Consider the following 25,987-nt stretch of genomic DNA (forward strand, 5'->3'; position numbering starts at 1 on the left):
TCGCTGCAGGTTAGCATAAGTACCTGTATAATAGCAGTGGCGTGAATAATTAAAAAGATTGTCATGCAGCCTGATTTTCTCAATCATGAACCTCTGTTTTGTTAATTCACATGGTACCAAAGTCAATTTCTACTTCTTTCACATCAGTCACAGATCATAGACAGTGTGAACCAGGCATCTAAACAATTCTGACATACTAACATAGACTAAAGGGTCACTGTTAGCTCATGTACAAATACTGTAGAGCTAAAAGTTTCCATCATTACATATGCTCAGCTTACAACTATGCAAGCCTACCCTTCAGTCTTCACCTAATCATGTGTAGTTACTCAAAAATTATTTGAGAAGAGTAATTATGTATTTAGTGCTATTTTCTTAGTGCAAAATACCCCCTAACATTTAAAAATGGACGGGAGGATGCATTTTACGCCAGTGCACCAAAACATCCTAAATGTGCACTAGGGGTAAGTCTACCCCCCAACATACTCCTGGCTTTTTGCACTAATTTCTGTAGTGCAAAATGCAGACGCACCCAAATTCGATGCAGGGATGAATTTTACAGTAAGAATTAGCAAGAACTGGAACAGATCACAAGCAGTCAGCATGAGCAGCCACTCGTGCTCACAAAACGTGCTGTTGCAGTAGGATTCCCAACTCCCAATTACTCTTAATTACACAAGCGGACTTAATCATATTATTTTTTGTAATTTTGCGTGAAAGAATAACGTGGAATTACCAGAATTACTCTGATTACTCCAGGATAATGGAAATTCCACCCAGGCCTACTAAATTCCTGATTCTCATAATGAGGAAATGTGAGGCTGATATTACTATTTTTAGTTCCAAATACAGCCTCCTGTCTACATTGATCTGGGGATCCATTTAATGCTAAAGAAATTAGGCAAAATCACACATGATATGAACAAGAGTCACTTGCATTCTGTTCATTTATGTTGCTTTAAGGGCTAAAGAAAACACCAGGCCCTTTTGTTCTCAGTCTCCGGAGAGTAACTTTGCATATCCATGCTACCATCACTTGCCAGGAAATCAGGGGGGTGGCTGTTATAGGATGACCTCACATGTTATCTTTCCACAGGGGAGTGTGCTTAAATTACTTTTCACCACATTTCTGCTGCTACTGTTTCATCGCTGGAAACACTTTTAAATGGCGACCACAATACATAATTGAATTTCAAATACATTTGCAATATGAGCTTAAAAAGTGCACTTTCATCTTACGTGGTGGGAGCGTAAGTGCAGGCAAACAAGGATTTACACTTACAGCTGGAAGTGGCAGAGTGCTCCTTAATGAAGTTAAACCATTGCCTGAAGAAATAAGTTGTGCTTTTTCAAGACAGCCATAAATAACTTTTGGAAGCCACTCAGCTCATGATGCATTTGGTCCAGCCTTTGTATTACATTGTTGCACTTATAGGACTTTACATTATTCATTGGTTATTTTAAAGTGCACTGCCTTTGAATCTATGTTTCCTTCGTCTGTAAGTAGGTATGAATATTTCTTCAACATTTTTTCTTATTACCTAACATCTGGTAAACTTGAGTGGTCCTTGAATTGATGAGCTATAAAGATGTATACAGCTGCAAACAGGAGACAACAACTCAAGAATAGCACTGGGCTGACCAGGGAGCATCCTTTGTAGTTATGAGAACAAGAACACCAAGGAGTTCTAAATGATATGTTCAGGACCCAATTATTCAGGAATCAGTAGATATCAAGATTAGAGAAAAGCAACACAGTGAAGGCAGTTCATGGATGTGCTCGGACCTTAATTTGAGCCTTTGGTTGCAGGTGAGGCCTGCCAGCAGTTATTTTTGGGGACTGGGACTCATTTTTCCTCACCTATCTTAAGTGTCTATGACACTTAACCTCAGCGCACTGTGGCTATGCGCGGTTGTCTAGGCAACACTCCGCTTTATGTTTTTAACACATATAATACACAACTTAAGCTTTTCACGTTCCAAATTTTATCAAAATGATAATCAAACAAATAGATCATTCAAAATATTATGCAGAATTCATCTGAAACAGTATTATTCATTCAATACATAATTTTACAATTCACAGATTTAAACATTCAAAATTCTTTTGCGTAGATCACTTTTCTTTAGTGCCCAATGCATTTCAAGCTCTTGGAGCTCTTCCTCAGGGGCCTGTGAACTGAATCATAATTTTAAATTACTACCAACAGTATTTGAAGAAACAGAAAACCAAAACATCATTATGTACAGGGTATATTAACTGCTTGTCTCTCGAAAAACATGCTTAAATAGTGAAAACACGAATAGCCCACACCACTGTGAAGTGCAACTTAATCACCAAAAATTACGGAAAAACTGACCCACTGATATCGCTGTCTCCAAGATATTCAATCTAAACCAAAAATGAACAGAAACATATAACATGTCGTTTGCACCTCACAACTGTATTCATCTCATTGTGCCTGAAAACACCTCCACACTCATGCTATTCTCCCTTACCTTACTGCAAAACTCTCAATTGCAAAAAACGGGATGTTCTTCATATATATGGATCTTGCTCGTTCTGAAATGATGAATAATAAACAGCTCTCTTACAAAACGGGTTCAACAACCCTCCAAACCCTGTCTCTTCTATCTAGCCGTCCTGTCTAACAGCCTCTTACCTTTACCCGGTAAACTGCTCTTCCAAACTTAGTCGTCCGTCTCTGCACTCTAGCTGACACTCGGTTCTCCGACCAGCTACGGTAAACAACCATTAATCACGCTCCCTCCTTAACGTGGCAACTTAAAATGAACACTGAAAAAGGACTGCAACAAGTGACTGATAGTCCCGAAACTGCGGGCGCCATTTTCTAGAGGTTAAAAACGGCTCACTGATCAACACGAAACGGCCTCAAAATAAAATTTAAACACCCAAAATAAAATTAAGAAGGATATAAATGAAAAAAATGAAAAAAATAGTGGTGTGATTTTTGACTACTCCTGATAAAACATTTTCGAAATGTTTAAAATGTTCAAAACGTTATTCATGAATGCAAGCATCATGCTGGTACAGGCTCAGTGGGCAAAAAGCCTTATATAAAGCACGATAAATCTACTTTCTCGTTTAACCCTTTGGGTTCTTGTGTTGACAGAAACCTAATCCAATGTATCTCTCTTTGAAGGAGGGACCTGGTTAGATCAACCCCCTCGTAAGCCTTTACAACTTCCAATATGGAGTACCTGATTTGAGCTATGCTGTGATTGTTGTCATTCCAATGTTTTGCCAAATTACTTTTCACATTTTTGTTTCTTATTGTACTCTTATGTTCAGTTATTCGCATTTTTATTTTTATTTCAGTTTTCCCTACGTAGATTTTGCCGCAGGGACACTTGATGTAGTAAATTAAATTCTTAGAATTACAGTCTCCATCATAATGAAGATCAACTTCTTTTCCGGTTTGTGGATGATGTAACTTTTTACCTATAATCACATTTGAACAATGAACGCAATTTTGACATTTCTTCATTCCTCTGTTGGACGTTTCTGTTTCTCTTGTCGGGGTCATCAGTAATTCTTTAAGGTTCTTGGACCTTGTGTACGCAAAAATTGGTTTATTGTCAAAGATTCCATTAAAATCATCTTCATTCTTTAGGAGATCCCAATGTCTGTTGATAATTGATTTTGCTTTTTGTGAGGAAGTGGAAAATTTTGACACAAACACGTGCCTATCCATAGTTTTTTTGGGTTTCTGAATTAATAGATTATCCCTACTGTATGTCTCAATCCTATTCTTAGCTTTAGACAAAATATCATCAGGGTAACCTCGTTCTTTGTATCGTTGGTGTTGAACTATGAGATTCTCTTTTAGATCTTCCTCATGAGAACAAATCCTTTTGATTCGCATGTATTGTGACACTGGTAGATTGTTTTTCAGGTTCTGTGGATGAAAACTTTGAAATAACAGAGAATTATTCACATCTGTGTCTTTTCTGAAAACTTTCGTTTTAATTTCAGTATCTTCAATGTTGATCAGAACGTCTAGAAATGGCAATTCTTTGTCACTGATAACATGAGTAAACTCAATGTTCTCTTCACAATGATTCAATCTGTCGATTTCACATTCTAGACTATCTTTTGTTCCAGACCATAATACAAATATATCGTCTATGAATCTGCGATATAAAATTGCATGTTCATTCCAAGCATCATTCGTATATATATGGTCAGCTTCAAATTTTGCCATGAAGGTGTTAGCATATGCCGGGGCCCCAGCAAATCCCATGGACGTTCCATTCTGTTAGAGATAAAACTTTGATGCCCATTGAAAATAACTGTGATATAAACAAAAATGTAACAGTTCCAAAATAAAAACTTTTTCAGCTTTTACAGAAGGTTGTTGTAGCAGAGCCCACTCCACGGTCTCCATGCCGGATTGGTGGGGAATAGAGGTGTACAAAGACTTTACGTCGATGGTACACACCAAAGTAGAGCTTGTTAGTTGGATCTCTTTTAATGTCAGTAGAAAATCGTTGGTGTCTTTGATATAAGACGGCCATTTCTGGACGAATTGCTGGAGAAATTTATCAATATATTGACCGAGTGGTTCAAACACTGTCCCACATCCAGTCACAATGGGACGCATGGGAGGATCATGTAGATTTTTATGCACCTTGGGGAGCATATAAAGACGTGGTCTTCTGGGAAATTGCACGGTCAGATATTGTTTAGTCTTGGCAGAGATATACCCTAATTCGAGGGCTTTTGTCAAAATATCGTTGAGAGTAATTTGTAGATCTTCAATAGGGTCTTTATCCAGCTCAAAGTAAATAGAAGTGTCAGCCACATGTTCTTCCACCTTTTGATTGTACATTGTTCTGTCCATCACTATTATGGCGCCTCCTTTATCTGCTTTCTGTATTAGAATGCTCTGATTTTCTTGAAGCCCTTTTAGAATGGATCTGTCGTATACAGAAAGGTTCTTGTTTTTGAATTTCCTCACATTCAAGCTATCTAAATCGTTGGTTACTGATTTTTCAAAAGCTTCCAGGATTTTGTGTGATGATGGTGCTTGAAATTTCGATTTGGGTCTGAATTCCAAAAATTCAGGCTCTTCTTTATCGGTTTGAGATGGCACTATATTGGTAAAGAAATGTCTTAGTTTCAAAACACGCATGAATTTGTAAAAAGCGACCTCTATTTCAAGCTTGTTGGTATCATATGTGGGTACAAACCCTAAACCTTTGTTTAGTACTCTCAGTTCATCTTTAGTAAGTTGTGTTTTGGAAATATTTAAAACCAGGTTAATCTCATGCTCCTTGTGCGGGCTCCTTCGCCCTCCTCTCCTTGTTTTTGAGCTGGTTGCTTTTTTGGTGGTTGTTTCCCTGGTGGTTGGCTGGAGTCCCCTCCCTGGGCTAAAAAAGACTTGCTAGTACCTGCTGTTTTAGATGGTTCAGTGGTGATCGTTGATGATTGTGGATCCAATATTTGAGTTTGTGCTGTTGGTCTGTTTGTGTTTAGATCGCTGTCAGAGACTAGGCTTTCTTCTGATGTTGTAACTACTTTTTTCCTTTGATATGTTCTTCGTTGGGCATACACTTCAGCCCATGTGTACACCTCGTTTAACTAATAATCCAAAGTGTCTCGTTTGAACTTTCGTAGTTTGCCTTCCTGCAGTTCTTTTGAATATTTCTCTAGTTTAGAAGTGATATCTTCCAGTGATTTATCCCAGTCTGCCTTATCCATCCGTGACTCCAGGTTTTGTTTGATTTCTTCAATCTCATTGGCTAATTCATGAATAGCCTTTGCCAGTTCCTCAACCAGTAACAGAATCAAGTCCAGAGAGCATTTATTTAAGATAGAAAACATAAAGCGGAGTGTTGCCTAGACAACCGCGCATAGCCACAGTGCGCTGAGGTTAAGTGTCATAGACACTTAAGATAGGTTTTCAAGTTCAGGCACGGACAGGACAAACGTGCCACCCCGGCAGCACGCTTAGGAAAAAGAATAATAACCTTTGTAAAATAGTTAAAACAATTTTTGAAAATCTTGAGTGCTCCTCCTATCTATTATTCATTTTGAGACTTTGTCCACAAGGAGTCAGAGCACCAACCATGGCCTTTGAGCAAATTTCGAGCATTACAGATATCAGAGCTAAAACTTTAGCTTATACACCTGAACAAGCGGATGATATTTATGCACTCATACAGGATGTCAAATCTTCGAATGTACAGGGTAACACCATAATGCAACAACTTAAACAACTGGAATTTCTTGCAAAACGTGAAATAAACCAAAAATTGCACGCATCAACCCTGGTACAGTATCACAGGGTAAAAAGAATCCCACGAGGACTAAGAATGTCAATTAAACCTATGCTGAATAGATTTCACCTTAACAAGGAGTTTATGGAGAGGTGGTATTCTATCTTAAATAAATGCTCTCTGGACTTGATTCTGTTACTGGTTGAGGAACTGGCAAAGGCTATTCATGAATTAGCCAATGAGATTGAAGAAATCAAACAAAACCTGGAGTCACGGATGGACAAGGCAGACTGGGATAAATCACTGGAAGATATCACTTCTAAACTAGAGAAATATTCAAAAGAACTGCATGAAGGCAAACTACGAAAGTTCAAACGAGACACTTTGGATTATAAGTTATACGAGGTGTACACATGGGCTGAAGTGTATGCCCAACGAAGAACATATCAAAGGAAAAAAGTAGTTACAACATCAGAAGAAAGCCTAGTCTCTGACAGCGATCTAAACACAAACAGACCAACAGCACAAACTCAAATATTGGATCCACAATCATCAACGATCACCACTGAACCATCTAAAACAGCAGGTACCAGCAAGTCTTTTTTAGCCCAGGGAGGGGACTCCAGCCAACCACCAGGGAAACAACCACCAAAAAAGCAACCAGCTCAAAAACAAGGAGAGGAGGGCGAAGGAGCCCGCACAAGGAGCATGAGATAAACCTGGTTTTAAATATTTCCAAAACACAACTTACTAAAGATGAACTGAGAGTACTAAACAAAGGTTTAGGGTTTGTACCCACATATGATACCAACAAGCTTGAAATAGAGGTCGCTTTTTACAAATTCATGCGTGTTCTGAAACTAAGACATTTCTTTACCAATATAGTGCCATCTCAAACCGATAAAGAAGAGCCTGAATTTTTGGAATTCAGACCCAAATCGAAATTTCAAGCACCATCATCACACAAAATCCTGGAAGCTTTTGAAAAATCAGTAACCAACGATTTAGATAGCTTGAATGTGAGGAAATCCAAAAACAAGAACCTTTCTGTATACGACAGATCCATTCTAAAAGGGCTTCAAGAAAATCAGAGCATTCTAATACAGAAAGCAGATAAAGGAGGCGCCATAATAGTGATGGACAGAACAATGTACAATCAAAAGGTGGAAGAACATGTGGCTGACACTTCTATTTACTTTGAGCTGGATAAAGACCCTATTGAAGATCTACAAATTACTCTCAACGATATTTTGACAAAAGCCCTCGAATTAGGGTATATCTCTGCCAAGACTAAACAATATCTGACCGTGCAATTTCCCAGAAGACCACGTCTTTATATGCTCCCCAAGGTGCATAAAAATCTACATGATCCTCCCATGCGTCCCATTGTGACTGGATGTGGGACAGTGTTTGAACCACTCGGTCAATATATTGATACATTTCTCCAGCAATTCGTCCAGAAATGGCCGTCTTATATCAAAGACACCAACGATTTTCTACTGACATTAAAAGAGATCCAACTAACAAGCTCTACTTTGGTGTGTACCATCGACGTAAAGTCTTTGTACACCTCTATTCCCCACCAATCCGGCATGGAGGCCGTGGAGTGGGCTCTGCTACAACAACCTTCTGTAAAAGCTGAAAAAGTTTTTATTTTGGAACTGTTACATTTTTGTTTATATCACAGTTATTTTCAATGGGCATCAAAGTTTTATCTCCAACAGAATGGAACGTCCATGGGATTTGCTGGGGCCCCGGCATATGCTAACACCTTCATGGCAAAATTTGAAGCTGACCATATATATACGAATGATGCTTGGAATGAACATGCAATTTTATATCGCAGATTCATAGACGATATATTTGTATTATGGTCTGGAACAAAAGATAGTCTAGAATGTGAAATCGACAGATTAAATCATTGTGAAGAGAACATTGAGTTTACTCATGTTATCAGTGACAAAGAATTGCCATTTCTAGACGTTCTGATCAACATTGAAGATACTGAAATTAAAACGAAAGTTTTCAGAAAAGACACAGATGTGAATAATTCTCTGTTATTTCAAAGTTTTCATCCACAGAACCTGAAAAACAATCTACCAGTGTCACAATACATGCGAATCAAAAGGATTTGTTCTCATGAGGAAGATCTAAAAGAGAATCTCATAGTTCAACACCAACGATACAAAGAACGAGGTTACCCTGATGATATTTTGTCTAAAGCTAAGAATAGGATTGAGACATACAGTAGGGATAATCTATTAATTCAGAAACCCAAAAAAACTATGGATAGGCACGTGTTTGTGTCAAAATTTTCCACTTCCTCACAAAAAGTAAAATCAATTATCAACAGACATTGGGATCTCCTAAAGAATGAAGATGATTTTAATGGAATCTTTGACAATAAACCAATTTTTGCGTACACAAGGTCCAAGAACCTTAAAGAATTACTGATGACCCCGACAAGAGAAACAGAAACGTCCAACAGAGGAATGAAGAAATGTCAAAATTGCGTTCATTGTTCAAATGTGATTATAGGTAAAAAGTTACATCATCCACAAACCGGAAAAGAAGTTGATCTTCATTATGATGGAGACTGTAATTCTAAGAATTTAATTTACTACATCAAGTGTCCCTGCGGCAAAATCTACGTAGGGAAAACTGAAATAAAAATAAAAATGCGAATAACTGAACATAAGAGTACAATAAGAAACAAAAATGTGAAAAGTAATTTGGCAAAACATTGGAATGACAACAATCACAGCATAGCTCAAATCAGGTACTCCATATTGGAAGTTGTAAAGGCTTACGAGGGGGTTGATCTAACCAGGTCCCTCCTTCAAAGGGAGATACATTGGATTAGGTTTCTGTCAACACAAGAACCCAAAGGGTTAAACGAGAAAGTAGATTTATCGTGCTTTATATAAGGCTTTTTGCCCACTGAGCCTGTACCAGCATGATGCTTGCATTCATGAATAACGTTTTGAACATTTTAAACATTTCGAAAATGTTTTATCAGGAGTAGTCGAAAATCACACCACTATTTTTTTCATTTTTTTCATTTATATCCTTCTTAATTTTATTTTGGGTGTTTAAATTTTATTTTGAGGCCGTTTCGTGTTGATCAGTGAGCCGTTTTTAACCTCTAGAAAATGGCGCCCGCAGTTTCGGGACTATCAGTCACTTGTTGCAGTCCTTTTTCAGTGTTCATTTTAAGTTGCCACGTTAAGGAGTGAGCGTGATTAATGGTTGTTTACCGTAGCTGGTCGGAGAACCGAGTGTCAGCTAGAGTGCAGAGACGGACGACTAAGTTTGGAGTTTGGAAGAGCAGTTTACCGGGTAAAGGTAAGAGGCTGTTAGACAGGACGGCTAGATAGAAGAGACAGGGTTTGGAGGGTTGTTGAACCCGTTTTGTAAGAGAGCTGTTTATTATTCATCATTTCAGAACGAGCAAGATCCATATATATGAAGAACATCCCGTTTTTTGCAATTGAGAGTTTTGCAGTAAGGTAAGGGAGAATAGCATGAGTGTGGAGGTGTTTTCAGGCACAATGAGATGAATACAGTTGTGAGGTGCAAACAACATGTTATATGTTTCTGTTCATTTTTGGTTTAGATTGAATATCTTGGAGACAGCGATATCAGTGGGTCAGTTTTTCCGTAATTTTTGGTGATTAAGTTGCACTTCACAGTGGTGTGGGCTATTCGTGTTTTCACTATTTAAGCATGTTTTTCGAGAGACAAGCAGTTAATATACCCTGTACATAATGATGTTTTGGTTTTCTGTTTCTTCAAATACTGTTGGTAGTAATTTAAAATTACGATTCAGTTCACAGGCCCCTGAGGAAGAGCTCCAAGAGCTTGAAATGCATTGGGCACTAAAGAAAAGTGATCTACGCAAAAGAATTTTGAATGTTTAAATCTGTGAATTGTAAAATTATGTATTGAATGAATAATACTGTTTCAGATGAATTCTGCATAATATTTTGAATGATCTATTTGTTTGATTATCATTTTGATAAAATTTGGAACGTGAAAAGCTTAAGTTGTGTATTATATGTGTTAAAAACATAAAGCGGAGTGTTGCCTAGACAACCGCGCATAGCCACAGTGCGCTGAGGTTAAGTGTCATAGACACTTAAGATAGGTTTTCAAGTTCAGGCACGGACAGGACAAACGTGCCACCCCGGCAGCACGCTTAGGAAAAAGAATAATAACCTTTGTAAAATAGTTAAAACAATTTTTGAAAATCTTGAGTGCTCCTCCTATCTATTATTCACTCATTTTTCCTCACCAGATTTTGATCCATAGCAAGAAAGAGACAAGCACAAAAGCCTGAAAGAAGGAGGAAGGCTGAGAGAAAGGGGAACAGTAGGAATTAAAAAGAACCTGGAAAAGTGAGATAAAGAGGAATGATAGGGCATATTACCAAGGAATAGCGATATTTATCGCTAAATGCGCTTAGCGCATTTTTTTTTTATCGCTGCCTATCGCTGGATATGTTGGCGGAGAAAACTTGCTATTAGCAACGTTTTTCTCCATTGTGCTAAAATATCCAGCGATAGCGGCGAAATGCGTGAAAATCGCTGAGAATACAGAGATATTCACGCCTTAGCGATGAAATGCTCTTAGCCATGTTATCCATCTCCCATTGGATAACATGACTAAGAACTGGTCTGGGCAGGCGATAATTGCCTATCGCCCTGCTTGATAATATGCCCCGATGTGTCTAGTGATGAATGAAGGAGGCATCAGTTGGAATCAAGACTCCGCAGCCTTGGTACATGGCGCCCCGGACTTTGCGAGCACAGGCCACGGACTCATGAAAATAACGTTGTGCCGCAGCAAATATGGTTTTTGTCGTACTTGCTGCTCAGCCAGTGTGAGTGTGGTGTGGAATGTTCGTGTGGATGGTGCTGTGGAATGTTGGGTGAGTGAGGATGTTAGTGGGTGTATGGGCTGAGCAGCATAGGACTGCTCCTCGTGGGGCTCACTGTACTTCTACTCCTGATCTTATCATCATATTAAATACTATCAAAGGATACCCTGGAGTTGGATCATTGTTTATTCACAACAGTTTTACAAATTAAGCACTGGTTTTAGTGGTTAGGCTTTACTTAAGGTCCCAGAGGAGGACTTTATATCTGCTATGGGTTGCAGCATCATACAATCCTATAAATTCAGTTTTAATGTATTAGCATAAGAGTATGTTCCTGCCCTTATACTGCCCCCTTTCCCTTTTTATCATCAGTTGATGCATTCCAACAGTTGGTAGTGCAGACTACACTAGAATGTTGGTGATGTTAAGGTTCTAGTCTGTCAAGCATGTGACAGATTGTGAGGTGATAATGGAGAGAGAAGATGCACAATAAAGACCCGTGACATCTGACTTGCCTGATCTCATCTTTTCAACACTAGTGATGAGTTGGTCTGTGTAAGGGGGTGATGGAGCAAGGTTGCGCATGTAAAGCGACTTGCTTGTAATCAACCCTCTCTAATAACTCAATAATGTACTAACTAACATGTTTTGTCTTATTAATATTGTATTACATGACATGTTGGGTATCTAGGGGAAGCTTGTCTATGTGCTTTTACTAACGATAATCCCCTTGCCTTAACATGGCCGCTGCTACGCGGGATTTCTTACTGCGCATGCGTCTGTCACACTCACATGACATGACGTACTTTCTGCTTTGGTGGGAATCTTTTGCTTCTGCGCACTAGAACTAAGATGGCTGCTCTGTGTCAATAAAGTGCAAGCTTCTTGCATCACTGCTTTTGCTAAGCTGTTCGTTCTGCCTAATCTATAATGCAATAGTTAAAATAAAGTAATGAGAATAGACTAGAAATAAGTGATATACAGTGCATTCATTTATTTCTCTGTTCTAAAACTGTTTTTTTCCTACTTTTGCATGTAACAATATTCGGGCCTGGGATGTGCTATGCCTCCATATTGAAAACCCACACTGCGCATGAACTGAATTCATCCGAGTCTACCAGCTATGGTATTTAACTAGTGTCAACATCAGACTTGACTGTGAAGCCCCGGAAACATGACCCTTAGACTTACAAGAGGAAGCTGGACTGAACAAAATAATATACAAAATTGATACATTCACTGCTGGGTGGAATAAAAGTGCATGGGAAAATAAATTGATGGACGGGAACGCAAATATTAATATTCATCATAAAAATTTCATTTTGGTATGGTGTGATGACCTCTCCTCATCCTTTTGTCCAATCAAAATTGGGAATCCTTACACTTGCAACATTAGGGGGTGGTACACTGACCTAAAAAATAGTATAACTAGGGTAGGTGTCCGACTTGTCCGAATAGCTGACCTGTCACTGACCCAACACACTCAATAGATGATCGTGAGCAGAGGTGCTGGTGGAGCACTCTGTCAGAAGATTGGATAACCCAATCGGGCTTCAGGAGCAAGGGTGCTGGCGGAGCACTTTGACGGAAGATTTGATAACCCAATCCGGGTGTGGCTGTTAGCTACAGAGAGGGTTGTAGCACTGGCGTAGCAACTTTAACTGTGGGTGCCGGTCTTAGCCTGTGGTGGTCCTGTTCTGATCCAATTTGGCTGCACCTGTCCTGATTTCTGGTCGGCACCTGTTGTCTTGCTGGCACTTGCACTTTCGGGGTTCTATCCTATAACTGACCCGTGGCCAGGGTTAGTTCTTCACCCCATTCTAGGTAAATATAAGTAAATGTGGGTACGCCATTGTATTCTTTCCCTTCTCTCTACCCTTCCTAATGTCAAATGCGTAAAGACTGTCTTATTAAATCTTTACATATTCTCATTTTAACCGTTATTTTCCTAATTGAGAATTTTCTATTGTTCAATGCTTGGATTATGACATTTAGAGAATTCTAGATAAAGATTTTAAACCTTCCCGAGTTTGTGGTTATTATATGAGTGCAAATATTGTTTTTCCTACCTATTATGCTAACTCCTTGATCCCTTAGGACTTTAGGTACCGGTGACGTGTATTGGTAAGTCAAGGTATAGAGGTTAAAAGTCCTAAATAAATACACTGGTAGTAGAGTGAAGGTTACCTGGTTAAAGTGTTAAAAATTTTGTTTAAGGGCCCAGGTGAGTATAGTAAATTATGACCGGGTGACTTGCGCACTCTATCAGGGGCAGAAGCTGTCTCCTCCCCTTCTGTGTGATCTCCACATGCTACTGATTGCGATCCCTGGATCCAGTTAGGACCCTTTCAGAAGATGAACCCGATGTATTATTTAATTGTTGTTTCATAAGGAATAAGGTACTGTTCTTAACATTCTCTAAAAGAAGTAATTTCCAGCTCCCTGTAGAAAGTGCCTCTTACATTCCCTTTTTGGAGAGAGGAATTTCTGAGCGCTTTTCCCTGCTTTATATTGCCCCCTACCGGGACTCTTCCACACTGCAGGATATCTATCAGTTGCGGCTGCTACTGAATAGGTGTGGTGGGGTGGGGGGTGGGGGAACGGAAGGAGGGATACAAAATAAAATAAAAGGACTTACCCGGGTGCCGCCGGCCACCGCTTTCCTCTGTCGTCTTCTCCGTGCCGCACCAGGAAGCACACCGCCTCTTAGAATCCCCTAGCCAATCATGACACTGCCTTACAGCAGCATTGCGATTGGTCTGAGCATGATGGTTCGTGCTCAGATCTGGACAGGGAAGCTGTGCATGTTCCCCACCAGGCTGTGTAATGCAGCCTGGAGGGGAAAATGCAAAGTGCGCAGGACTGTTTGGCCAACCCAAGAGAGCCGGCCAAATGGTCCTATGCACTTTTGAGTGTGCCCAGCCACACCTGCCCTGCCTCACACCTAAGCAGGAAGGAAAACTAAAATGATAATAACATTAGTATCATTTTAGTTTACGTTTTTAAACTGCTCGCAGTGGGGTGATGCTCCTCTTCCTTAGCGGAGCAGCAGCCACTGATATCTGTAAAGGGCCCAGTGAATGTGCCTTGCCAGAGTGACTTTCCTTGCTGTTGCCTATATTTTGAAGGGCCCCTGCAAACTTTTCTGGTGCTCGTGGTCTCTGTTTCAACACCTTCCTCATCCTCATTTGTTGTTTCCCTTCGACTGCTAATTTCCAGTGTGCCCTCGCATTCCTATCCTCAGTGCTGAGCACTACGCTCCCTGTGCTCCTTTCGGCTGCCTAAACTTTCCCATCGCAGTTCCTGTTAGATGGCCCACTCCTGGGTATACCTCCCCAGGGACATGTTTCGGGTGGCGTGTCCCCCTCGCCCCCTGCGGTGATACACACACCAGGCTTCTGGAAGAGTGCTCCCCAAGGTGTGTCTCTGGAGATGGCCTCTGCATTGATATGCACACCACAGCTGATTGAGGCCTCAAGGCGTGTCTACCTTGTTCCAACAGTGATGCACACACCTAAGCTTTTCCTCAGTATGTCAATTTGGCCAGGAAACTATGTGTGTACCTTGTTCCAACAGTGCTGTGCACACTGAAGTTTGTCAAATATGCTTGACAAAAACATTTACACACTCATTTTAAACTGGCCATTAGCATGGACTATCCCGTAGAGTGACACACACACCTTTACCTCATTTTTTGAGTGTGTGAGACATACTTTTGAACAGTGACATGCACACTTTAAATTGTATCTTTACTGAGCACCTTTGCCAAGAAATTTTGGTGACATGCACACCTTTTCCCTCAGCACGTCATCATAGTGTTCATTAGAGCAAGTGCACATCTTTTCTGTTATTAAAGACAATGGGCCTTGTTCTACATACAATCAGTGATTTTCTGTACTTTGGGAATATACTTCTTATACTTCAGATTTACAGTTCTATGATTAAGTTTAGCACTTAAATATTGTGAATATTTGAAAAGCATTACATATATTACAATGCTTAACCTACTGATTCATTTTGTTAGTACTCGTGTATGCTAGCATTGGAGACCGTAGCTTAAGATATTCTGGGAATTTTCTGTATATACCTCACTTTAAGCATTATCTGTTATGCTGCTCATCTTCGCATCCATACTGAATTTTAGGGTTTTATACATAATTCTGTAATATAATTGTATTTGAAGATTTTTATTTGTATGTTTATTTTGCATATATTTATATTCCTAGTATATCAGTAAACACATCGTTCTTCTGAATTTCAGTATATGTACCAAATAAATTTAAATCTTCTAAAAAAACAAAGTTAGGTCTTCTATAGGTTAAGTATACTTTTAAGAATTAGCTTTATGATCTGATTTGATTTATTAGTATCAGTCGTATTTATAAAATAGAAAGCCTCTATACTAAGTCCAGTTCATTGTTACTTATGCTTTGTTTCATTATGGCAGCGGCAAGCATATCACAGCGTGCCCCATTTTTAAACGAGCTAGAAAAACCCAATGTCCCTTGGAAGGAATGGGCAAAGATCTTTCAGTCCTACCTGATTGCCATTGGGGGAGACAGATTCCACTAATAAGGATGCAACACATTTTACTCCACAACTTTGGCACACATGGGCCGAGAATTTTTGAAACATTACCTGAATCAGAGATACCGCCAGATGAACAAGATGACAATGGTGATTAAGCAGAGGGACTATAAATCATTTTATTAAATTGAGAAAATCACTTTGGGGACGAAATTAATATATTACTCGAACGTCATAAATTCTTCAGCCATATTCAAGAAAATCAAGAAAGTGTGTCTTATTATGTGGCTGTACTTATGAGGTCTGAGCAAGATACATGATTTTGGGGATTGAGGACTCCCTCTTTACAGATCAGCCTGTGCGATGTACAAATACTACCAAGATATAACACTAATTATTACAAAAATACCCTAACCTTCAAGAAGCTATTGAAATTGTGACGTCCATTGAGCACACAGCTTTGTGTTTAAAGAAATAAAAACCCTTACTGCAACTCAACAAATCTCTGAAATAACAGAGGAAAAACCTGAAAAAGCTGTGTGCAAAAAGAAAGCAAAAATTGATCGCCACCAAACAAACAAATCAGAAAATAGTAAACTCAAATGTTACCGCTGTGGCAGCAGCAATAATTTATCTAATTATCCCAATTTCCAAGCTAGATCTGCCACTTGCAGGAAGGGGAGTAAAAAAGGCCAATTCACCAGGATATGTAGAGACATTTAGAGAAATTGGAAAGGAGGGGGGGGGAAGTTAGAAGAAGGACCACAAGTTGTTAGGGAGATAATCTTCTAAATAAAAATGGAAGCTCAATTAATCAAATAAAATGTCCTGAGTGCAATGTGTACTTCAATGGTAATTCCATAAAATTGTTTGCAGGTTCATGCCCCCCATTTACAATAATCAACTTTTCAAATTTTAAATCCATGACAGATGGTGGTACTAAAAATATGTAAGCTCCCTATATACCACCTGGTGGATACACTAAAGATCCAACTCCTCTAAAAGGGATGGTTAAAGCATGTTTCACCATCAAACATCACTCTACAGAAGGTAAGGTGTATTTAGTGGAGGAAGGTTCCAGCCTCCTAGGAAGGCAACATCAACAAGGAGTTAGGGATCAAACTGAATCCCAATAACCCAGAACAGATCTTGACTGTAAACCAATCCATCACAGGTGACCCAATGCAGCAAATTGCCAGAACATTTTTACAGAGAAATTATGGATACATAAAGATTTACAGCAAAAGATCAAACTGAAATCTAACACAAGGCCTGTGATGCACAAGACAAGACCTATATCACATCTGATGAGGGAACCCTTAGAAAAGAGCTTGCGAGATTAAACGATCTGGGCATTATACAACCCATAGAATGTTCAGATTGGGTAGCTCCTGCAGCTATAGTTAAGAAAGCCCATGGTATCAGGATATGCATGGACTTGCATGATCCAAATAATAACGTTTGGATTGAGAGACATCCTGTGGTATCTTGCCTTCTTCTCTACTCTGTCCCTTCTTTGTGACCTGTACTTTGCTGCTCAGCCAGTCTCTGTGATGTCATGGAATGTTGCCTCTGTGTATGTTCAAGTGTATCTGTCAGTTTATCTATGTAGGCTGAGCAACAGAGTTGCTGCTCCCTGCTCCCTGTGGGGCTTACTATCCTGTACATACTTACTTGGATTAATATGCTGTTTATCCTACTTTAACTTCTGTAACTATTTCCTAAATAAACCTGGAACTTGGATACAGATACAACAGAGTCGTCATATTTTTATGGAATTCTACATTGGCTACGAGTTGAAAAGGACTCATTTGGAACAAAAGAACATGAACAAACTTTTAAAAAGAGAATACTTTTTGCCTGCTTTATGGGAATGTGCCTGGGAGCCCCACTGGTGTCTGTTACCATCAGACAGCCTCAACCCAGGGCATTGGAACAAGCGCTACAACAGAGTCATCATATTTTTATGGAATTCCACACATCCCTTATACCGCATCCATGAAATGCTAATCACGATGGTGTGAGAAACATGTTTTGGTGTCCTTGAACTATCCATGGCTTACCACCAGATAGAAATGCACCCCGAGTTTAGGTGGTTGACTGCATTTACTACACCTGTGTACATATACATGATCCGCAGGATGCCGTTTGGACTAGATTTGTGGCAGCATTGATCTTCCAAAAGATAATGCAACAGATTTTGGATGGGGTTCCTAAGACCCTATGTTTCCAGTTCAGTTCATAAGTCTTTATTTCGAATAAAATTCATAAAAGACCACAGGATAAAAACATTTACAAAATATCAACATTTTTACATATTACATGGAACCCCAGATATAAAAGGAAATTGTCCATGGGCAACATACAATATTTAAAAACAGGCTAAAAACAAGTTAATCAAAGCAGGGTTACAAGATCTTTGCACGTATCAGCCACATCCACCCCAGAAATTTGGCAACACAAATCACAGATTTTTCAGTGCGCATGTCACGTAATTTCAACAGGGCTGTACGATTCCCCACGCAATTCAAAGATTTACAAATTGGTTGCAGCCATTTTAGTCGGGGCTATCGATATGCTGGGCAAGCAAAAAATATATGACCAGTACTTTCAACCTGATCAGGGCAATGAGGACACTTGGTGGTTGAAGTTTTTGTCCATTTTGCAGTAAAGGAATTGATCGGCAACGTACCCACCCGAAACTGATGATACAGCTTACGGTCAAGGGTTTTGCATATCAAATCCCAATAGGGCTCAAGGGATGGTGTTAACTTATGTGTAAGAAACATTCCCGTTAGGCTTTTTTCTGATGAAAGTGAAACCAGTGCAGATTTCTTTGCAGCCCAAAATAGCTCTTTAAATTCCACTTTTGAGGGGAACCTAGAACATTCCGGATGTAGCCATAATTCAGAGAGGCCCATAGAATGCAGAATTTGTTTGACCTCCCGCAACCAAGGGATTTTCAGGACACCCCACAGTGATCTAATTTCGCACAATTCATGGGCAAAGAGACTAAGCTCTTGGGTCGTCCAGAGTCGTCGCCAAAAAGCGACTAGCCGATACTGTGCCATCTCATCCAGGGGTCTACAGCCTAAATCCAAAAGCAGTGGTTTTATGGGTGTCGATTGCGGAAGGCCAACTAGATTCCGAAGGAACCTATTCTGAGCTATGGTTAGTGCTGACAAACTTTTATATCCCCAGATGTCCGCGCCATACAAAGTAGCTGCATTAACCTTGGCCTCATAGATTTTTAACGCTGGTTTAATGCGTTTTGTCAAGGTTTTTTTTTGTTCCTTTAGCAAGCAGCCTGTGAGGCGAACAAATTTTAGAATTAAAATTTCCAGCTGTGGATTCCAATTTAGTTGATGGTCAAGAGTCACGCCCAAATAGGTCATGACTTTGACCTGTTCAATTGGGACACCTCCTAATAAAAATGAACTTTTAATTTGTTTGTTTTTATTAAAAACCATAAATTTAGTTTTATCGGTGTTGATCTGTAGGTCATTTTCGGTGCAAAATTCTGCAAATCTATCTAAAGCTGCTTGAAGGCCACTGCGAGTATTAGAAAGGAGCAGGGTATCATCGGCAAATATTAGCATAGGGTACTTAGACCCCCCCCAGGGTGGGAGCATCAGTTTGTGTTTCATTAAAGAAAGCAGCCACCCGATTAATGAACAGGAGAAACAGCGTGGGTGCCAACACGCAACCCTGCCGGACCCCACGTTCAACAGGGAAGTTAGCGGTTACCTGACCCTGTTTCCCCCATCTTACACGGGCAAAGTTATCCTCGTGTAGGCGTCTAACCAGCTCTAAAAGTTCAAGTGGAAGGCCCATGAGTCTAAGGGCATCTCAAAGCTTTGCCCTCGGAACCAGGTCGAAAGCCGACCTGAGATCAACGAAGGCGGCGTACATGACACCTCCGCCCAAGAGAACCACCTTCCAGTACAACATGGTTAGGCGAAACACCTGATCTAAAGTACTAGTACCTGATCTAAACCCTGCTTGCATGGGGGAGAGTATATTATTCTGCTCAATCCACCCCGGAATTCTAGCTAGGGCCATTCTTGATATCACTTTCTGAATGGTATCAATCAAACTAATGGGGCGATAGTTTTTCGGTAAAGATCGATCCCCTTTCTTGTGAACAGGAAGTATTTCAGCCCCTTTCCAGGATTGTGGCACCCTAGCTCCCGCTGCAATAGAATTTGCTAAAATTGTTATGTAAGGGACCCATAGTTCTAAATTCAATTTAAAAAGGTCTGCTGGAACGGCATCTATGCCTGGGGCCTTCCCAGACTGGATTAGGCCTAAGGCATGTTCAGTATCCGAGGTACAAAAGCTAAGGCCATGCCCATAAGTTGCTGGTATGATCCCCACTACAGACTCATCAGCCAGATGAGCAATGCTGGGGGCTTTAAATTGAGAGGAAAAAAATTCCACCCAGTCCACAGAAGAAACATAATTTTCCGGTGTAAGTGAGTCAGAACCCCGGCCCCACCTAACTAACTCCCAAAACTTAATCTGGTTAGACGACTCACAGGCTTTAAGGAGTTCAAGCCAATATGAGTCGTCCCATTCCCTTTTGGCTTCCCAAATAATATGTTTGTAAGCCTGTCTCGCTGTCCTAATGTCAGGAGTGATTCTGGATTTAACAGCAGCAATTAAGATACTGTGGGCTTCTCTGCATTTTTTGTTATACCAACCTTTGGGTTGCTTCACTTTCTGTTTTCTACACGGCCTAGTAAGCAGTTCTCTAATGGCCACAAAACATGCCTCATGAAGATCAACAATAGTGGGCTTAGTCCTGTCATTAGGTGAAAATGCAAACATCTTATCTCTAGCTTCGAGGACAAGTTCTTCTATTTGGCTGACAAGCTCCTGATCAGCTATGACCCTCGGCCATTGAACCCGTCTTCTGTTGTCACTCAAAACTAGGTCTGATGTAATGCAGACTGTTTCTACCTGTGGGGGCTCAAGACCCGGGACCTTAAATACAAATAAGAGTGGATCATGGTCGCTCTCTGGCCTTATTTCGATTGACATATCCACTACAGTGTCCCAGGAGTCAATATTGACCAATATGTAGTCAATACGACTCGCCCCAAGCCCATTATTAAAAGTTGGATTGCCCACCTTATCAGATAAGCTACGCCTGTTCACCGCCCGGAACCCCCATTCCAGGCAGAGTCCAAGCCAATGAAGGGCAGCCTCCGTACCCCTGACTCCCTTAGTTATTGCCAGCGGGGGAATGTTCCAGACAATATCATCTTCCAACCCTATGTCCTCAACAAGATTCATGATGGGTTCGAAAGTGCAGTTCAAGTCACCAGCCACTAGGACCAGCTGGTCACTTTTCTGCTCATTTAGGAGATCTTCCAAGTCATTGAGGATGGGTTGTTTTTTGCCACCCTGACAACCCCGGGCATAGACATTAATTAGAAGAATATCCTTGCAATTCTCCTTACTTAATAATAAACAAAGGAGATCGGGGTTCTTCACCAGGATTTCCCTCACACTGAAACCAAGTGAATTTTTTATCCATATGGTTAACCCACCCGATGGCCTACCCCTGGGGCCCTGCGATGCAGGTATATAAAAGTTTAGAAAACCTACTCTATACAGGGGATCAACTGACCAGGTTTCCTGGAAAACGATGATATTGTGAGTAGTGATAAAATCGACCCAATCATCGTTATCCAGGCGACCCTTTAAACCTGCTATGTTCCAGGAAGCCATCTTAATTACATTTGCAGGATTGCTAAGGCTGGGGGTCTCAGTATGTCCCGGAACCCCTAACTCAGTCAGAATTCGATCACCAACAATTTCCAATGATGGTAGTGGACCCGATGGCAACATGGAATAGGCTATAATGGGTGGTATCCGGGAGGGCGAACTGTGATCTACTGGATGTTTTAGAGCAACCCCCCCCCCCCCATGTCAGTCGACCTCATCCAGGCAGCCAAACATGTTGAAAGTAGGCACACCTTGCCACCCAGTGTTCTGGGTGGGCCCACCATATCCAAATCCTCTGTACCTAGGCTGTTGGGTTGTCGTCCAAGACCCTCCCAAGTCAAACTGCCGTTGAGGGGGATAGAAGAAAGTGAGGGGTCTGACAACGACTGGCTGATCACCTTCGCAAGGGGCCCATGAACAAAGGTGCTGTGCTGTGTTGGAATCAGCAAATGACACCACTATACAATCACCAGTGATAGTTTTATGAGTGCGTCCAACCCATGGTACTCTTCGCACCATTAAGACCTGGCTTCTTAAATGACTAGGTAGCTGTCTATTCTTGTTTAGCCAGTGAATGTAGCGCCTACCTGGGGTGTTGGGGTCAGGAAGAGACGGAGAGCGGTGATTAGAAGATGTAGTACCCGCATATCGCCACTGGAGGGAGCCAGGCGATTGCGGGACTACATTCCCCAGAGACCCTGCAGCCACGGAAACGGAAGCGCTGGATTGACAAAAGCCTTCCGAGGTAACGGCTCGGGGCTTGTCAATCAAGACTTTGATGGTGTTCAGGACGGAGCCTTGCCGGTGTAACCGGAGCGAGTATCCAGGTACTTCTTTGCCCTTTCGAGCAGAACGGATTCTGCTTTCCCCGCATTCCCCGACACTTGTTTGGTGCTTGAACCATTTCGCGAGTCCCCGCATTTATAAGACGGGCGCCCTCGCTTCTGCTAGTGGCGTTTGCGAGACCCGCGCAGGAGCGCGTCGCCGTCTCCGCCGCTGTACTTTTCTTTGGACTTTCTTCTGGCTTTAGTCAGGTGGCGTTTGTGAGACCCGCGCAGGAGCGCGTTGCCGTCTCCGCCACTGCATCTTTCCTGGGGGTTCCTGTTGTGCATTCCAGGCGTGCCGGTACCGGTGCGCACAAACCGAAGACAACCCTTGCTGATTTTGTTGTTTATCTTTTCCTTGCTGATTTTGCCGTCCTTTTGAAAACCTTAGACGCCTGTTGTCCGGCTGCTCCTGAGAAGGCGTGGTCCCTCTCCACGAAGTACTGGTTCCTGTTTGTTTTCCTGAGGGCATCACAAGCGCTGCTATACACCTTTACAGTTAGTACCTGTCAGTTCGTGAACATCTGTGATCGTGCTTCCTGCGCATTACTGGGTGTCTAATGTTGGTTCTTGTCTTTCTTTAACTGCAGAAAACACCGGGGGTTCATAGACACTGGCGAGAGAGTGGGTGGACGGCGTCCATACAATTCCCAGAAGCCCTTCGGAACATCCTTTATTGTTTACCCCTTTCCCCTTCCTCCCTGGGAGACATTCATGCATAGTTGTGTTACCCCTACACTGTGTATTTTGTTTTCCGGAGAAGGGGGGGACTAGACATCTATCCATCGTTCCTGCTGACATCTTTCAGAGGTTAGTGGTACATTCCATTGACGTCGCGACAGATTGACAAGCCCACGAAATTCGTCAGCCCGAGCGATGGATACTAATACTGTGTTAACTTCCTTATTGGAGAGTATAACTACTCTCCAGCAGGAGGTTCATGCCACAAGACAAGAGAATGTGGACCTCCGAACAGAAGTGAGTTCGTTAAGACGGGAGGTGGCAGGCATATCTCGAAAAGGAAGGAGTTATATCAGAGAGGGAACGCTACCCCCCCCTAATCAAAATCCGGATGGGGCTTCTACGGGAGGTGGGTTCTTTGCCTCTCAACCCTCTACTCCCTCTCCTTTAGGTCCCGGCCCTACAGTCCATGTCATTCAAAATCCAGGTATACCATTAGCACCTCCTGAGCGATTCTATGGTGACACCAAGAAATTTGAGACATTTTTAAATCAATGTAGACTCCATTTTCTCTGCAAACCAACCGTTTTTGTGGATGATGCATCCAAAACGTCATTTATGATGTCCTACATGGGTGGAAACGCTGCCAGTTGGACTATTCCACTGATGGAAAGGAATGACCCAGTGCTACACAATTTCCAGGATTTCTGCAGTGAAATGAGAAAACTGTTCGATCGGAAAACACACATGCTGTCTCTGGATCGCGAACTGATGACTCTTCGTCAAGGATCACAAGATTTGTTGACCTACATCACCACCTTTAATCGGCTGATTGTGGAAACAGAATGGCCCCCCGAGAAACGCACCTCTTTGTTTTACCAAGGATTGCGGGGGGAGTTGAAGGACGTGCTCTCCCAGGTTGTACAACTACCCAAGACATGTGACGAAATGATTGACCTTGCGGTACAGCTTGATCACAGAGTGCAAGATAGAAAAGGGGACAAGAACAGAGGAGAAGTACGTTCGTATTTTCCGAAGCCTCGCCCTCCTCCAGAGGATTACAACAAGACCGGGACGGGAGTAGAGCCCATGCAAATCGGAGGGGTGAGGGGTCCTTTAACTCCTGAGGAAAGAGAGAAAAGACGCCTGCAAAAGCTGTGTCACTATTGTGGGAAAAGTGGCCATTTCATCAGAGAGTGCCGAGCGAGAGGAAAAACGTCCATTCCTAGTCAAGGTCCCCGGAAACAAGTAGCAGTAACCCAGGAGTCGGAAAACTAAAGAGCCCAAGTACGGACGGGGTCTCCGTCTTGGGTTTGGAAGAGGAAGAAAGGATCCCGTTATATCTTGCCAATACCATGCAGTCGGCAGTGGCTCATATGAATATCACAGTTTCTTTGATACTTGCCGAGGACATATCGCTTACAGTGTCTGCCCTCTTGGATTCGGGGGCTACAGGGAATTTTATCGATCAACAGTATGCTCGGAGAATGGGCATTCCCTATGAGAAGAAAAGGATCCCTGAAATGGTGAAAGCCGTGGATGGAAAGGCCCTGACCTCTGGCCCTGTTCGTTATCACACAATACCCCTTACCATGCACATAGGTGAGAACCACCAGGAGATCATACATTTCGACATCATAGACGCTCCCCGGTTTCGCCTCATTCTTGGAATGACTTGGTTGACATTACATGATCCAGTAGTGAAATGGGCTGCACGCTCGGTGTCTTTGACCTCCCAGTACTGTCGTGAACATTGTTGCCCTCCAGAAACATCCGAAGAAACGCAGTCTGCTCTTCTGGCCCAAGGATGCGTGGCTGAAAAGTATTGCTGTGCTACCCTGCTTCCCAGTGAATATTCGTCTTACCAGGATGTCTTCGACAAGAGGAAAGCAACAAAGTTACCACCACACAGACCTTACGATTGTCGTATCGACCTCGTTCCTGGAGCGGATATTCCCTGCAGTCGAGTCTATGCCCTCACCGAGCCCGAGACACGATATTTGAAGACCTACCTGGAGGAACACCTTGCTTCGGGGTTTATTCGCCATTCCACCTCCCCTGCTTCCTCTCCTCTTTTTTTTATATCGAAAAAAGACTGCGATGAACTCCGAACGTGCATAGACTACAGAGCTATCAACAAAGTGACCGTAAAAAATAGATACCAGTTGCCCCTCATACCCGTCCTTTTGGACCAGCTGCGAGGAGCCCAGGTATTCACCAAATTGGACCTGCGTGGTGCCTATCACCTGGTCCGCGTGAAGCCCGGTGATGAATGGAAAACCGCCTTCCGCACGAAGTTCGGTTTGTTCGAATATCAAGTGATGCCTTTCGGACTATGCAACGCCCCTGCGGCCTTTCAGTACTTCATGGATGAGGTATTGAGAGGGCTGTTGGAAACCATCTGCATCGTGTATATTGACGATATACTGGTCTATTCCCGGAACATCTCAGAACACATCGGCCACGTGAAGACAGTCCTCGATCGACTTCGGGTCCATTCCCTGTTCGCCAAACTGGACAAATGTCTTTTTCATGTAGGCGAGGTGGCCTTTTTGGGGTATGTCATTAACGCCCAGGGGTTCCAAATGGACATGAGCAAAGTAGAAGCAATCACCCAGTGGGTAGCTCCTTCCCATGTTAAGGCCGTTCAAAGCTTCCTTGGGTTTGCTAACTACTACAGGCGGTTTATCAGGGATTTCTCTCGCATCATCACTCCCATATCCAGACTCCTGAGAAAGAACGTACCCTTTGAATGGACTTCCGAAGCGAATCAAGCCTTCGAAACATTGAAACAACGTTTCACTCAAGCTCCTATTTTGCGGCATCCGGATCCCAATCTGCCGTTTGTGGTGGAGACTGACGCCTCACAGTATGCTGTGGGTGGGGTGTTGTCCCAGCGACATCCTGATACGGGTCAAATGCATCCCGTGGCCTTTTATTCCAGCAAACTCACACCCTGTGAGGTGAACTACTCCATCACAGACAAAGAACTGCTGGCCATCAAACGGGCATGCGAAGAATGGAGGCATTATCTGTTAGGGGCTCTTCATACAGTCGAAATGTATACAGATCACAGGAATCTGCTGTTCCTGAAAACGGC

General features: G+C 41.9%; 1 long non-coding RNA gene across 1 annotated transcript; it reads right to left on the minus strand.

Moving 5' to 3' along the window:
• Nucleotides 1–1,989: 1,989 nt before the first annotated feature.
• On the minus strand, nt 1,990–2,702 carry LOC144753032 (uncharacterized). The gene is made up of 3 exons (XR_013594175.1): nt 2,664–2,702; nt 2,500–2,563; nt 1,990–2,179 (listed from the first exon to the last, which is right to left on the minus strand). It is a non-coding gene; the product is annotated as an uncharacterized LOC144753032 (long non-coding RNA).
• Between the last annotated feature and the right edge of the window lie 23,285 nt (nt 2,703–25,987).

This window comes from Lissotriton helveticus, chromosome 5_1, assembly GCF_964261635.1.
Source record: "Lissotriton helveticus chromosome 5_1, aLisHel1.1, whole genome shotgun sequence".
NCBI classification, from domain to species: domain Eukaryota; kingdom Metazoa; phylum Chordata; class Amphibia; order Caudata; family Salamandridae; genus Lissotriton; species Lissotriton helveticus.